The 17,519-nt window shown below is 35.8% G+C and overlaps 1 protein-coding gene and 1 long non-coding RNA gene across 2 annotated transcripts in view; one reads left to right on the forward strand and one right to left on the reverse strand.

Moving 5' to 3' along the window:
• LOC149784371 (A disintegrin and metalloproteinase with thrombospondin motifs 12-like) overlaps positions 1-17,519 on the forward strand; it is a 73,133-nt gene that overhangs the window by 21,249 nt on the left and 34,365 nt on the right. The gene's annotated exons all lie outside the window — the stretch shown is intronic.
• On the reverse strand, positions 4,602-8,197 carry LOC149784372 (uncharacterized). The gene is made up of 5 exons (XR_016414132.1): positions 8,075-8,197; positions 7,128-7,240; positions 6,210-6,311; positions 5,738-5,843; positions 4,602-4,800 (listed from the first exon to the last, which is right to left on the reverse strand). It is a non-coding gene; the product is annotated as an uncharacterized LOC149784372 (long non-coding RNA).

A 17,519-nucleotide genomic window follows, 5' to 3' on the forward strand; every position in this document is an offset into this window, starting at 1 on the left:
AATTAAAAACGTATTAGGAGATAATTTGCGGGGGGGGGGGCAAGATTTCGACTGCATAAGGGCCTCCACATGGTTTAATCCGGCACTGGATAACTAAGAGTATAAATTGAAGCATTGCTTCACAATTGGGTAGTGATTGCTTAATGACACTGTCAATCACTACAGGGGTCTTTATTTTATAAAGTCACATCTTCCGATAAATGCAGCATCCCTCTCTCTCTCTCTCTCTCTCTCTCAAATGTTATCTAATATTTGTTCGTCCCTCTCCCTATCATTCCTTGAATTCATTCAGAGATTCATTATTCTATTTCTTATTTTGTTGTGAATTGAACGATTATATTAATTTTAAAGGGTCCTTGGTTCTTTGAGTTCTTCCTGCTGGTGTTGGTGGTCAATTTGCATACGCTCGTCAAACCTCTTTAAACTGTTTTCTGATTTATATGACAATCATCATGGACACGGAGATGAAGAGTGCAATCAAGACCAAAACGGTTTAGAAAATATATTTTCGTTAAAAAAGGTCATTGACATCGAATTTTTAAATCAACAAAATTCACGAAAACATGATTTTTAAACAAGATATAATTTAAAAAGAAAATCGGATCTTTGTTTCAGTCTAGCTGTGGCATTCAGTATTCATAAACACCCGGTGCCATTACTACTTTCAGCGATTTCTTTTAATTTTTGACAGACAGCTCTGTGCAGAGCTTTTAAGACCCTTATTTCCTGAAAACCCCTGCTTCACTGGGGTCCCTGTATTAGAAGAAAAAGAAATTATTATTATTATTATTATTATTATAGTGGTAAAAGGAGTTGCAGTTGTTTTTATTTATTTATTTATTATTATTATTATTATTATTATTATTATTATTCGGACCGCTCGGGTGGTCTAAGTGATTAGAGCGTCCGCCTCTGATGCGGAATTTCGCGGATTCGAACCTCGGCCGAGTTATATCAAAGACTTATAAAAATGGTGCTAGCAGATGCCTCGGTAGGCGCTCAGCATTAAGAGGACAGTGTTAGGACTGGTCAGGATCATGTAAATGGGTGGGACATGATGCTACATGTCTACAGCAATGTGCCCCAGTGGTAGGTATCACTTTAAAGTACCACACTTCGGACGTCGTAGCGATATGACTGAAAAATTGTTAAAGCTACGTTAAAAATCCAAGTAATGCACACACACACACACACACACACACACACACACACACACACACACCATATTAGTATTATTCATTGATTTTGTTGTACAAGTAATGTGGCGAGTAGGAGTTGGGAGACTGAGAATACTTGAGTTAGAAGATGGAAACCTTCCCTTAAGATACCCTGCACACTTGATTTAGAGTTATGTATCATCTTCGCTAGTCAAGGTTCCGATATGTTAATCCTATCTACGCCTTGGCAGATCGAGCAAATATTTCCGTGCTACTGGTTTGTGAATTTCATTGGATACGGCATCCAATAAAGATCAAGTTGTTAAAATTTGAACACTGTGCCTACACGATCGAAACAAGGGGTGCACACACCTTGAATGGACTCATAAATAAGCAATGTTCCACCGCCGGTCCGTGTTTGCGCGAATACATTTTATTCAAATGCACTTGTAATGGCTTATCTCTGGTACGTAGTCATACATTCGATGTTAAACTTACAAAGTATCCTTTTGAAGTCAGTTACCACTACCATTTTCAGCAGATGTACAATGCACCAATGTTAAACGCTATTAGTTTGTTGGCATTAAATACTGAGAGCCAACTTATGAATTCCAATAGATGTCACCAGGACAAAGCACTAAAATATCTGCTCGATCCGTCAAGATGTAGATAGGATTAACATATTGGATCCTTTTCTAGCGAAGATGAGTTCTGCAAAATAAGTTATGGAAACTGTGCACACTTGATTATGAGTTCTGCAATGAGTTGTGGAAATCTTTTCCCTTTAGGTACTCAACACACTTGATTTTAGAGTCCTTTGAGATCAAATAAAACGAATAACAGAATCCCTAAGCACCACTTTTTGTTCCGAAACTTTTTAAAAATTTCTAATTTCTAAATATATGCACCATTTGCACCCTGAACAGTTTAGACCACCTCAAGTATTAGTAATATATACATCTGACCTTACAATTCGTTTTCGTCCCATGTTCTCACCTGTGGTATTCAATACAGCATTCATGGTTTTCTTGTCTTCATTATCAACAATTGTGCTGCATTGACTCATCTGTTTGCATGGAAGTGACAGTTTGATGCCGAATTGTAGAAGCACACTGCAGTCCTGCTGAATGTGAAGTGAAGAAAGAACATATTAATTCGTGATATACCCTTTTCGTCACAAATCTCATTTAACAAATGAAAAGTAGGCATGTAAATTTAGTTAAGTTTTTGAAGAACAAATTTGCTTTCTGTTTTTGCTTTTATGTCTTTTGAGTAAGGTAATAAACGCGATCATTCGAGTATATGATTTTTTTTTTCTTTTTGAGACTCGAAGAGGATTAAATTGCATGTAAAATGAATGCATTTCAAAGACGGATGAGTAATAATTTTCAGAAAACCTTAGATTTTGTCTGTAAAAATATATAGCAAAGATGATGTTGAAAGCAAGAATAAATCGTCGATTCCAACTTTCATTGAACTATTATAGTGCCAATCGGTAAAGGCTGCAAGTAGAGTATCGACAGTTTTGCCATTACGTCATCGTCGTTTATTTGGAGAAATTATACGTAGATAAACTTTAAGAATTAAAGGAAGGATGACCCACATAATCCAAGAAGACCAAATATTTTCACTCACACATAACTGGTCTCTAGGTCTCTAGGTGTTTAGTTCAACCAGACTCTTTCCTGGTATCATTCGCTACACGTGGATCTGATAAAATGCTGCATTGGTCTCTGTTTCCGATAAAAGGCGCCTCTGTCAAACATTGAGGAAGCAATACTTCACAGACAGTTCTTCCTAATTTTAAATCAATCTAGACTTTTCCTGTAACAAATTCTATAATTAATTGTGTTTAGCAAACGTTAATTTTAGCACGTAGAACTTTACCAACGAAAGATACAGCGTTAGAAATGATTTTAAAAAAAATATGACCTTGGTTATATCATAAAATTATGAATATATCAAAGCTTTTGTATTTCCACAAACATACATTTCTTTGAATACGAATTGATAAGCTACGTCGTATATAGAACGTACAACTCGCGCATACAATTTGTGTTAGTTGTATCTATCGTCTGCCGTATTCGATTTTGCATTGTCTCCCTTTAATTATTTACGCTGTCAACCAAGCATTTATGAGATATTACAGCACTTAGTTCATTATTTTTTTCTCTTGCTATTATAACAGCTAAATGTAAAGGATTCGATTTGGGATAAATTCCTCATGTTGTTGTTGTTGTTGTTGTAGGGTTTAACGCCATTTTTCAGCACACGACAGACTATACATGGCGGCCAGTATTAATGGTGGAGGAAGAACCCGGGAAACCCAAAGAAAGAACCACCGACCCTCGAGAAGCTACTGGCAAGCTTTCTCACATACCCACATTGGCTGAATCCGAGACTCGAACCCACGCAGACAGAGGTGAGATGTCAGTGATCCGTAACGGTGAGCGCTTTTTACCACTCGGCCACTCGGGGCCCCCACATATAGTTGATAGTGACTGTATTCGTCTTGTATGGGATAAGTGTGAAATTCGTATTGAACTCGGCGCTCAAGTGCCTATTCGAATACGAACTGCACACTGTGTCACTGATATTTCCGACTAAAATTGCTCGTAAAATCCTCGAGTAATTACTGAAGCTTTGAACTTTAAATGTTTTAAAACTAGAATTTAACTCACCTGTCAGCAATGTTCCTATTTTGGTGGAAATCCTTTTCCGTGCGATTCCCATATTTTGAAATTTCTGAAGAAAAATCCCAAGAAGAATCTGCATAGAAAATGTTGTTGTCGTACGCAAGAGGACTGCAGATCTTCGTCAGATGAAACAGTCCCTCCTTTATTTTCTCAGATACTCTGACTTTGATGTCCTGAAGCAGTCTGCATTCCTCCTGTAATACAACTGAATACGTGTGTGTTATCAGGCATGTTTTTGTTTAAAGGCAACGTAAATTAGCCAGGTTACAGTTGTCCCAGACAATTAGTGTAAAATTATATGTACAAAAAATGCGAAATTGTTTATGTAAATTTATATAGATGACATATGCAAATTTGGCTATATTTTGATATTTTTCTGATCATAACAGAACTGTAAGAGCTACTTCATTCATAACTAAATAATATAACTGTCTTTAACAAAACATATCGTACATAAAACAAGTATAGGAAATAGAGGAAGCGATAAAGAGAAGACAGAGATCTTTACTTTATACTTCAGAAAAAGTTTTTTTTAGTATTTAATAGAAAGAAAGATACTTTACTTTTTGAAATATATTTAGAATTAGCAACGACATGATTAATACAGCGTCGCATTATTATTATTATTATTATTATTATTATCGATGTTGCTAGCATTATGCTGCCTTCCTCGAAAGTATTTTTAAATGAATGAATGAGTTCTTTCTACTCCGGAATTCCATATACCATTATAATTTGCTGTCTCAGTTGTCGTTCCTTGGTCAAATCGTCCCTATATTTGGATTTGGATTTTTCGTATTGGGAGACTCTCTTTCAGTGTTGCATGGAGACTTAGCACGGACTCTCGTCTTTTTAGCAAAGTCCTTGGGGTTAAAATGCAGAGCATTTTGTGCTGTCTCTAGCATTAGTTCATATTTATCCACTTTTGCCTTAACCCTTCAGCATGCCTAGGGAAAGAAAAGATGTTTTTTTCTTTCTGTTAGGCATATCACGACTTTAACATAAAATTCAAAGCACTATTCTTATATACTTTAAATGTGTTGAATTTAATTGAAGAGTAGCCTTTCATTTTTTTCCCAAAGAACTTTACTTGTGCACAAAATACGGTAAGAACTTCCAAATAAGGTTCTGAACTTGATATTTGCATGAAGAATAAAAACGGAGCATTTATCTTAGCTGAAAAAAGATATCTTCCCAAACTGCCCCTATATGGAAACTGTCCTATGGTATTATAAAAGGTTAAAGTTTATGATTTAGATAATAGAAAGAAGTCGTTGTGATAAAAACAGGCTAAATCTTGGTGTTTGTATAATTAATATCTAATTACATAGGTTTAATAAGATAGTTGCATGTCATTTATTGACTGCTCGAAGTTCATATAGATAAATACAGTTGTCGAAGACGTCAGAGACCTATATTTTTTTGACACATACCGTACATAAAGACATTTTTAAGTCGATGGAATTTAAAACCGTTTGAGGAAATCTCAGTCGCTATATAACATGCATAAAAGCTTAGAAGTACATTTCATTTTGCATCTTCCGAATAGACAACACAATTGTAAGAAATCAAAATAAAAACAACGTTATTGATCAAGTCTCTCGACCGAATAGACAACACAACTGTAAGAAACCAAAATGAAAACAACGTTATTGATCAAGTCTCTCGACCGAATAGACAACACAACTGTACGAAACCAAAATGAAAACAACGTTACTGATCAAGTCTCTCGACCGAATAGACAACACAACTGTAAGAAACCAAAATGAAAACAACGTTATTGATCAAGTCTCTCGACCGAATAGACAACACAACTGTAAGAAACCAAAATGAAAACAACGTTACTGATCAAGTCTCTCCGATGAATATGTTCTTAGAATTTACCTGATGTTTCTTTTGCAGCATTTTCACAGTATTGCCGTAACTACTTAAAACCGATTTTAGACATGCAATGTCTGTTGTCCATTTTCTTGAATGGGCCCTGGAGAACCTGTTAAGAAAGGGAAAACATCAAACATTGAGTTTATTTTCTTTATCCTTAATTTAGAGAAACATATCTAAGTACAGATTCCTTCATCTTGAAATGTATCATTTGTTTAAAAGGATCGATTGTAAAATATAGACATTGAAACGTGTGAATTTCAAGCTTAGAATATTTTGTTTTGTTTTTGTTAATGGTTTTTAAGTGGACCCTTCATGTGCCTTACAAAGAAATTCGATTAAAAATGCAAAAATCAAACTTTGCATATTGAAACATAAATCATTTATAAATGCAGGTGTAAAACAACCTTCCTCCCAAATGTAAAAAAAGAAACAATCGAGTAAGTCAGGAATATGAATCAGAGCATGTACTTACATAATTTCCCCCAAATATTTCCAACAAGAGTCCTGTCGGGGGACTGCATAGGACAGTACTGCCTGCTTTAGGCTATCAAATAAAGTCCTAATCCCGGCAAAACTGATAGGAAAAGGTAAAAAAAAATTATTATATCGACCTGGATGTAATGCAACTACGACACTTATATGCTGTATTAGCCTGTGTATAAAAGAGCCCTACATCAATCAGCGTAAACCCAGATTTAACGTTGTCTAATAGCCAATAAAGCAGTTTCTCATTGTTCCTTTCAAAACTGAAGCAGAATGAGATGCGAACAGCCGACTTAGTATTCTCCTACTTTTCGAGTTAGAAATTCGAGCTAAAGGTCAAAACCCCCAAATAAGATGTCATGGAAATTTTCAGTCCAACAGAGAGATAACATTTAATAAAAAATCTAAAGATTAATTTATTCTAGCTTGATTCCAAACAAAAATCTAAACAGGCAATGTTTTGGGACTTTGAACATGAATTGAGTTTCTTGCGTAAAACATAAGAATACGAGAGGTGATTTTATGCCAGTTCATAGGAAGAAAGATCTAAGTGAATGATGTTTACAGTGTTGCGCATGGTAATTGTTTCATTCTGACAAATAGATAATGGAATATGTTATCACACATTTTTTAAACATATAAACATGTCAAACATTTCAAATGAAACTATTAATTAAATTATTTCATTTGGTCGTGATAAATTCAGGTAATAAAAATAGAAACGAAATTACTAATTACAACGTCGGAAATTTGTTTGAGTTAAGAACTGCTGATCGCTTGAAATGTTTGGCGGTTTTTAAAAAGCAATAATATCACCCTGTTAAGTAAATTTAAATATGACATTGCAATCATGACGAAGACGCTGCTATCAGAGCCCTCCCTCTTCCACCTCTCTTTCTCTCCATACCTTGATGCTTTGATCCTTCTCAAGCGCGTTCTTTATGTCTTGGGACCACGCCATCCTTGGACAACTTCGCCAGATCTCCAGCCAATAAAGCAAAGAATTCAACTTTGTCAGACCTGAAATTTAAACCAAACATATTCATAAATACTGTACTGTCCGTAATCAGCGTGCTGACGAGGAAATGAAATGTCTTTTGGAATTATTCACATTTCAGCTCATAAAATTTTTCCACAAAAAAGATACAGTTAAATTTCGTTGATTCGACTTGAAGAGGCTTTCGACAATCACTAAAAATAAGGCTGTGTTTCCGACTTCTAAAATAATCCAATCACAACGGATTCTGTCGGATTTTCAACACCTCTTTGTATAGCAATACTCACCGTGTATTCACTTGGACCTTTTAGGAATCTTTGAAAACAAGGAATAAAAAAATAAATAAGAAATGAACAACTTCAGCTCTCATGTGCCTTCTTACTTCCTAACTCTTAGGTCTACAATACATCGGAGCTTATATGGCCTTTTATTAGTACGATCTAACATTTTTGTATTTATATGAATGCACAGAAGAGGGTTGGGATTGCAATCTTACCAACACCCTGTATCAAAGGAATTTAGTTTTGTACATTTCCCTTGTATTTTATATTATCTTACAGAACTTTAAAACATGTCTATTTTGCATTTATCCGTTTTCACTACATTTTGACAGATATCTTGAAGGATATATCTTTCTAAGGTTCTACTGCAATTCTTTACCTTTGTATTTTTGAACATAAATTTTGATTGGCACTAGATAATCAGTATTATGCTGACGTATCATATGTACCAAATACATAGAAACATACATTTTCTAACGTTATGTCGTCAATTCCATAAACTCGTACTATTATATTACCTTATTCTTCATTCCCAATATTTTCAATAAGTTTTCAAACAAACGTCATAAAACTTACGCAATTCTCTCCCTGCAGCCTGGTGCAATATTCGGTACTAGAATTGTGTCCATTTGTGAAGCATGTTCGATAAAATCGGAAACATTTGTTAGAGCTAATACGATACGTCTGTTTACTATGAATGGCATATTGGAAATTACAATGTTAACCTGGGGTGTCTCCTTTAGCAACGTCGTGACGTTTGATGTTTATGACGTTATTCATGCTCACCGTAACAAATTCTTTCGCGTCACTGTTCATTCTATCATTCGTGGGAACACCTTTCACACGATTAGCCATGGTTTTATTCTTAATGATGATGTTTAGAGTGACTATTTTTTGTATCACTCTTATTTTGTAACATATTTCACAAATTTAATAGTGGTTTTTATTGTTAATGGGGACCCTAGAGGCGGAATGGTCTAAAGCGCTAGTCTTTACTTTTAAATGCTATCTCACTTCTGAGACTTTGAGTCTCGGCCTAGGCCAATGTGGGTATATGAGAAAGCTTGCCAGTAGCTTCCCATGGGTCGGTGGTTTTTACCAGGGTTTTCACGGGTTCTTTCTCCGCCAGATGTAATGGCCGCCACGCATAGCTAATCATGCGCTAGAAAATGGAGTTAAACCAAAACAACAACAAAATATATTTTAATAATTATTCACTCTTACCTAGTTGATTACTTAATGATTATGACATAAAGAAGGATAAAAGAAGAAATTCTCCTACAGTAGATACTAGTAATACTTCAACCAGGAATGAGTGAAACGACAACAATAACTTCGGCAATATCCAGAACAAAACAGGACAAATTACAACTACCACGAACATGAATGCAACGTTTACTGTTACTGCCACCATCACCTCAAACCACCACAATAATAATAATAATAATAATAATAATAATAATCCATGCTTATTTGGAAAATATCGAAGACTAGCTTTGTTTCCAAATAATCGCAAAACGAAATTTGGACTTCTCCATTTGTGAGCGTTCATCAAGGCACAAAATGCATTTAAGACTAGAGTGTTTGTAAAGAGAGACATCTCCTACATGGTGCTTCAACCGCCACCCCCATCCCCCAATAACAACAAAAAGTGTGCCCCTAAACTGAGGCAAGACAAGAGCCAGGAGTAAATTTTAATTGCATATCTGAATATTTGCATATTCATTTTGAGGATGTACGATTAAAGGATGTGTATATCAATTGTTTCCATAATATGATCTGGGTCTAAGTTCCCTGGGTCAAAGTCCTTTGCACATCTGAATTCGTCCATACACGTACCATGTATGTATATAAGGAGGGCATTTCAGTGGTTTCTAAGTTGTGACCCAAGGTCGGCAAATGCATGCACTAGGCCATGGCACAGAGACCGCGTTCTAAACCTCTATCTGACCTGTGTTGGGACGTGAGTCATTCATCGCATACACCAATTCCCATATATGTTGTTGCACCCAAATCCTCCCACCCCTGCTATCAAATACGGGTTGTATCAAAGATTTAAAGTCGCAGTGCACGTCTGCAGACCACTGTAGCAGGGACTTTAACTGTTTTCCAATTTTCTAGTCTTGTACATAGTCATGTTGAATAGAATCCACATCTTTCAAAACAATACAAGCAGAATCTTTACAGCACACTCACCCCAAGACCTTATGGACATTAATCATTTGGTTTAACAGGTCTAGCTCTATGGTCTATGTAAATGAGAACAGGCATTTGTGTTTATGCAAATTAATTAAAAGATTATTTATAGGACTTACAATTAGTTTTAGATTTTGAAAATGCTGATGATATTAGGGACAAGATAGTAGATTAAGTTTCTCTAATTAGCAAGAGTATCTTATATATAGATTTTAAAGAAAGAGATGTTTTATACTTGAACTCCGACAATCCTTGCCAACCTTTACACTTAAACTACATTTATTTAACATTTGTATTTTGAGGAAGAGGTTGAAAGTGAGTGTGAGTCTGATCATATATATTATAATCATTTATATGTTTTCAAATCAACTTCTAGACAACTCATTAGTGAGATATCAAATGTTTAGTTTAGGAAACACAAATCTATGTACCAGAAACAATTCAAGCCAGTTGCAGAAATACGATATCAGGATGTCTCCTGTGAAGTCCTCTCTGATATATATCCCAGAGGCAGAACTGGCCAGGGAGCTTTTGAATTTGAATTAAAGTAATATGTAACACAGATGTTTGTTTTGTTGGCTCTACCAGATAATTCCCCAATGTAGCTGCCACCTACCCCACATCAGCTACAGCACCACCCCAATTTTATTGAATGGTTTGACATCTCTATATTGAAGTGTGTACGAGTAATAGTGAAATAGTGTATAAAGGAATGGCGAATACATAAAGCTCATAAATAACTATTCATCAAAACAACTTTATCGTTAATATTGCACTTGTTAGAGCACTCTTGAGTGTATACTTTATTAGATTTCATCTTAACCTATGGGTATTTTTGGGCTGTTCTTATTTCTTGTCGTAAAAGAGTACGTACTATTTGGACTGCCCTTATCTAAGTACTCAAGAAATGAATAACATGATATAAGTATATATGGCGTCCAGTCATATACGCTTTAAAAAGGATGGTGTGTCCAACAATACTGGACAGTCTTTCCAACTTTAATGTAAATAAAGTATACGTACTGTAATAGGACAAACGTGTTTGGCGTTTGTCTAAACAGATCACTTCTATTTCGAAATTAGGGGATTAAGGACTACGTGCAAGCTTAAAGTTACCTTCAGAATTGGGGGCCCCTTCGTGGCCGAGTGGTCTAAAGCGCTCTCCGTTACAGATCACTGCCATCTCACCTCGGTCTGCGTGGGTTCCAGTCTCGGGCTCGGCCAATGTGGATATGTGAGAAAGCTTGCCGGTAGCTTCTCGTGGGTCGGTGGTTCTTTCCGGGGTTTTCCCGGGTTCTTCCTCCACTATTAATACTGGCCGCCATGTATAGGCTATCTTGTGCTGAAAAATGGCGTTAAACCCTACAACAACAACAACAAACTTCAGAATTGATGAGCATGACTTGCTCCAACTGAACATTTGACAGCAAAAGTGTTCCAATCCGTATGGGGAAGTTTACGTCACATGTTCAGACAGTTTACCTGGAATTTAACTAATTTTAAATTACAATCAAGACTTATATTAAATTAACCTTATGACGTCATAAAAGGAGTCGTGTCTTCATTGGTCTTTGTTATTTTGAATACGTACACGTGGTAGCCAAGCTGATGAATGTAAATATAATATCCAAACTGGGATTGTAAATACTTAGTAATTTGTGGACTTATCAGCTACGGTGCTTAGTGTTTCCTGATACCTGTCATGCATTGATGGGAGGACAAGGGCGTAAATGTAGAAATCAGCAGTTTTACATTAAACTTCATTCTCTAAAAGGAATACTTTGCATCGAACAGATTGATCCTATTTGCTCGATGGAGATCCTTCTTAAGTGTGACATGGATTTGATACTGTCTTATGTTAGACATTGATTTTATGTTGTTTTCAGTTAGACATGGATTTAATACTGTCTTCAGTAAGGCATGGAAGTTATACTGTCTTATGTAAGACATTGATTTTATGTTGTTTTCAGTCAGGCATGGATTTGATACTGTCTTCAGCCAGGCATGGAATTTATACTGTCTTATGTTAGACATTGATTTTATACTGTTTTCAGTCAAGCATGGATTTAATACTGTTTTCAGTTAGGCATGGATTTAATACTGTCTTCAGTAAGGCATGGAATTTATACTGTCTTATGTAAGACATTGATTTTATACTGTTTTCAGCCAGGCATGGATTTTATACTGTCTTCAGCCAGGCATGGAATTTATACTGTCTTATGTTAGACATTGATTTTATGCTGTTTTCAGTCAGGCATGGATTTGATACTGTCTTCAGCCAGGCATGGAATTTATACTGTCTTATGTTAGACATTGATTTTATGCTGTTTTCAGTCAGGCATGGATTTGATAATGTCTTCAGCCAGGCATGGAATTTATACTGTCTTATGTTAGACATTGATTTTATGCTGTTTTCAGTCAGGCATGGATTTGATAATGTCTTCAGCCAGGCATGGAATTTATACTGTCTTATGTTAGACATTGATTTTATGCTGTTTTCAGTCAGGCATAAATTTGATACTGTCTCCAGTCAGGCATGAATTTGATACTGTCTGCATAAATATGTCGGACACTAGATAAGGTTGTCACACATTAGATATGAGCAAATTTTCATTATTACTGTCAGCAGGTAATATTAAGAGTGACTCTTCAAGAAGCATTGATCTCTGCATTTCATACCTTAATTTTGCCTTTTTCCCTTTTTTCTGCTTGATTCAAAGTATCGCTAAATTGTCCAATTAAGATTCTGTTGCAAGAAATAAAGAAGAGGTTGAAAATCGTGTTTAAAGAAGGTCAAACTTAGATGTAAGTAGGAACTGTTTCGTCCAAATAAATCGCTTATATCTGACATTTGTTTCTTTCTAAATATTTTCAGCACCAACGTTATGTCGTCTCCTCCACGCCCCCAATTATTACAATACCTCACTATCTCTATGGCATTTTTCATTCCCAATATTTTCAGTAAGAATTCAAACAAATATCATAACACTTACACAATTCTCTCCCGGCAGCCTGTTGAAATATTCGGTCCTAGAGTTGTATCCAAGGGACCACAAAGGCATATCCCAGAGTATGGCACAGGGGCCTGGAGACTATCCAAGGCTAGCTTTATTTCCCAATAATCGCAAGGTGAAGTAGGGACTATTCCTTTCATAGGCGTTTATCGAAGCACAAAAGCACATTTGAACTAGAGTCTCTCTCTCTCTCTCTCTCTCTCTCTCTGTGAATGGAATTAGATATATGTAATTACCATATCTGCTTTGGCAACGTCCACTCATTCTCGCTCACATCCTAGTCACTGTTAGATGTATGGTCGAGCAATTTCATGTGTGCATTCACGTTTATAACAGTTATTTTAACACCATAACACCACGGTCGCCCCAAGGGTTTTGGCGAACTATAACTTTGGCACTCCCACCCCCACCCCACCCCCACTTCCCTAACAGAGAAACAAATTCAACTTCCGTCTAATTTGGTTCCCCTTAAAGCACGGTCCATATGGTGGAGCCAACCCTGTCTGTCATTCATCGAATCATGGGTTATAACCATGAATATGACGAAAGAAAGGCCTATAGATCAATGATGAATTTCTACTCATTCATTAATGATAAATGACATATGAAAATAACGACAAAAAATATTATTAGTCTTTGTTTTCTAAATGACATTAAATTGGTACACAATTTCAGGATATGTCGTACATTATGTAAATATAATACATCCATTCTCATGCATATTTCCAGATACTTACTTTACTATACGAGTAATAACAGTGACTAGTGTACATGCATGCTTACATTTTGTGAAAATAACAAGAGAAGTCACGAATATGTAAAATATTATTTGATCTTTTTTAAAAAACTGTATACACAAAATGGCAGATGTCTTATTTCATTGGTGAATTTAATGCCTCATCCGCAAATTTTGTAAAACCTCTTATGCACGATCAGAAAGTCTCCCTCACGGTTTTGTATATAGCCAAATTATCGTACTATATATACGCTCTTAGTTCTAAATCAATTAATGACAAAGATCCGTGGACAAAAAAAGCATTAGATAATAAACATGAAGAGACATTCTTGTATTACGCAGATAATCATATATCACTCTATCCGTCTTCTTATCTCTCCATCTTCTGATCTATTCATTGATCTGCAAGTATAAGTATATCTACCTAAGGCATTTTATTCAGAATGCCTCGGCACTAAATAACCTACTTGTGTTGCTTAACCGTACAACACCAAACACAAACTCCACCTATCTAGCTTTTTGCTTGCCTGTCTTTTCTTTGTGTCGAGATAATACAAAATACTATTTATTCATTGAAAAGTTAGGAACCTCTCTCTCTCTCTCTCTCTCTGTAATTGCACAGCATGCACATGATCTTAGACTGCTTGCATCAGTAAAGATTTAACATTTTGGATATATCCTCTACGTCTATATTTTACATACATATCTTTTACATATAAAATCCCGATTAAAGAATATTCATACCCTGAAGGTCATCATCCTTTGTTGTTTCATATTCCTGTCCTCTGTGTGTAATGCAGCTTGAATGATTATAAGAGAGTTACTTTGAAGGAAAGTACAATGGGCGACTTTCGTAAAAAGCACACCCTCTTCCCTACCGCATGCCACTATTCCATCATCCATTTATTCATAAAAAAACAATACAACTCTCCGACTCAGAACAATAAAACTCTCCGACTCAGAACAATAAAACTCTCAGACTCAGAATAATAAAAGAACAATGTTCATTATGTTACATTACTTTTCCACACCGTCGTGAACAACAAGTTTGCTATAGCAATGATTCTTATGTTACATGGATCAACCTCACTGTTTATACCTACATCAATGTTCGTTATGTTACACGGCTTGACCACACCGTTTGGATTTAGACGTTTGCTGTATAGTAATGATCTTTATGTTACTTGGATAGACCACATCACCTACACCTACAAGTTTGCTATAGCAGTGTTCTGGTGGATTGACCGCCATCTACACCTACAAGCTTGCTAAAGCAGTGTTCGTAATGTTACCTGTCTTGATCACACCATATACACCTACAAGTTTGCTATAGCAGTGTTCGTAATGTTACCTGTCTTGATCACACCATCTACACCTACAAGTTTGCTATAGCAGTGTTCTGTACGTTACATGGATTGACCACATCACCTACACCTACAAGTTTGCTATAGCAGTGTTCTGGTGGATTGACCGCCATCTACACCTACAAGCTTGCTAAAGCAGTGTTCGTAATGTTACCTGTCTTGATCACACCATATACACCTACAAGCTTGCTATAGCAGTGTTCGTAATGTTACCTGTCTTGACCACACCGTCTACACCTACAAGCTTGATATAGCAGTGTTCGTTATGTTACATGGCTTGACCTAAACATATATGCAAATATTAATACAAGCTTGCTATAGAAATGTTCCTTCCTTATGTTACATGACTTGACCACACCGTTTAGACCTATAAGTTCCTCTTTGAAGGTTACATATCCTTACTGTTCCGAAGAATGCCGCTTTCGGTAGTAGGTCAGGCTTAATTCCTAGGTCTTCAGGCTGTCTTCCAGCTTGTCGAGCATTACACTTAATGCTTTTACCACAGTTGGTTCTATCTCTATCATTTTCCAGACCTTTTTAAATTTACAGGTCAATGTATTTTGTTACTTTTCCTTATTACTTGCGTCCCTTAGTATAGGAGGAACCAACACGGACCGTCATGGGTTCAAGTCATGTGTTTTGGAGCTCCCAGTTTTTCATCAAATTGGATGGTAAAATGTGATTGTATTCATTGATACATGTTGTGGATATATTCTTGAAGTGATCAGTTGTATTGTGGTGTAATTACTATTTTTGGAAGTTTTCTTTCAAGTATTAATTTTGTGTTTTTAATATTTCTTAGTCATATATTCATTGAACCCATTTGTACCAGGAGTACCAGGAGTACGGACAATTATAACTCACTTATAGCTCACTTATAGTTCAGTTCTATATTTGGTTTGTTTAAGCCTTAATGGATTTAGTGAGTGCAAGTAAGAGCTAATCTGGGCTAAACACATGACTTGGTATAGGCTCTCTTGATAACTGCTAACTCATGTTCATCTAAAGAGTGTGAGCTCTTTCAGAATCTATATTGCATGAGAAAGTTAGATAAAAGTTGACAATATGGCTGAAATGAAAATATACTACCAACAATAAATAAAAACAAAATAAATAAATAAATAAATACTTGAATGTTTTGGGAGATTTTCATTAGAAAAGAACAAAAATGCTCTCTCAGCAGGATATTATAGATGATGTGGACATTGAGAGAAAGTCTCAAAATAGTTTTGATGTTGCTCAAGACATGTTAGATAATGAAAATGAGGACAACACCAATTCAAGGCCGGATTTAAACTTATCAGAGATGGATGATATGGGGAAACCGAAGGGAAATCTGAGAAACATTGAAAATGTCACTGATGCTGATACCAAAGATGATACCAATGATGATGCTCTATTTGTCTCACAGACATCGCAAGCAGAACAAGATTCAGATGTAGACGAAATTAATGAAGGCATATACATGCAAATCAAAACCAAATTTGGAACTCTTAATAGAAGTGCCTTCAAAAAAAGATTGAAATCAACACTTGATGTCAAAGGTCTCAGGGATTCTAGGCAAGCTCTCTTTGATCTAGCAAAAAGGAAGAGATATGATTGTCCTGATGGTCGATTAGTAGAACGTTTACCTCGAACAAATAGTGCTCCTGTGGAGGATAAGTTATCGGAAGATATTTATATTATATTCCATTTCATTGAAGGAGAAAATAATTACAGTGACATGAAAGCATGTATATCTAAATGGGCATTGAAACATAATTCTGAAACAAGATCATCCCAGCGTATAAACTCAATTCGCAGTGATTGTATATCACAAAGTCCGAAAGCTCCGGTCAATGATAGCGCCTTACAAAGAACTGATGAAGATGCTGATAGAATGAGCACAATATTTGCGCAGATAGCGATAATGAATGATAAGTTTGAAGAAAAATTCTCCAGATTGGAAAACCAGTTGGGTGATATTATCACACGGACAGAAAATGAGATCCTAAACTTAAAGTCAGACTTAGTGGAAACTACGAAGAAACTCAAAGAGGCGAACTCTCATATAGAACAACTGAAATTAAAGGAAGAAAAACTAATCAATGATAATAGAGGAATGTATTTCCAGATGTCATCAATGGCAACCCGGGAAAATGAGATTAAAGAATTATCTTCTCATGTACATCAACATCTAGATGTGATCATGAAAAAGATTAACTGTATTGAGGGAAAGTTAGACACAATTTGTACAAGACACAAACTTTTATTCAATCAGTCTAACAAAGGAAGTGATAGAAACGTAGATTTGCAAATGAAAGAAAATCATGGAAATCATGAACTATCAGCATACAAGGAGAGTAGACATGTTATCTCTCCATCTATTGATCAAGAAAATGTAGTACATGGACAAAAAGAAATACATAAAGAGCCTGCTAGAGCTCTTCCAGTAAATTTGCCTAGCAATGGTCCCGCTATGTTTACATTGAAAGATTTCCCGCCACTTTCACGGAATGATCGGACTAACATAACGGAAAATGTGAATCATAATCAGCGCACAGAAATAACATCTCACAATGCAAGTACATCAACCTACAATCAGCAAAAGAAATTAAGATATGAAGATAGAGCTAACATAAGTATAAATGAAAACATAAATAAAGATCAAATAGGGCACAACAAATCACCAAATGATCAAAGAATGATTCCGAATGACGAGGAGAGACAAA

This window comes from Sinohyriopsis cumingii, chromosome 14, assembly GCF_028554795.1.
Source record: "Sinohyriopsis cumingii isolate HCF-2022 chromosome 14, ASM2855479v2, whole genome shotgun sequence".
NCBI lineage: Eukaryota > Metazoa > Mollusca > Bivalvia > Unionida > Unionidae > Sinohyriopsis > Sinohyriopsis cumingii.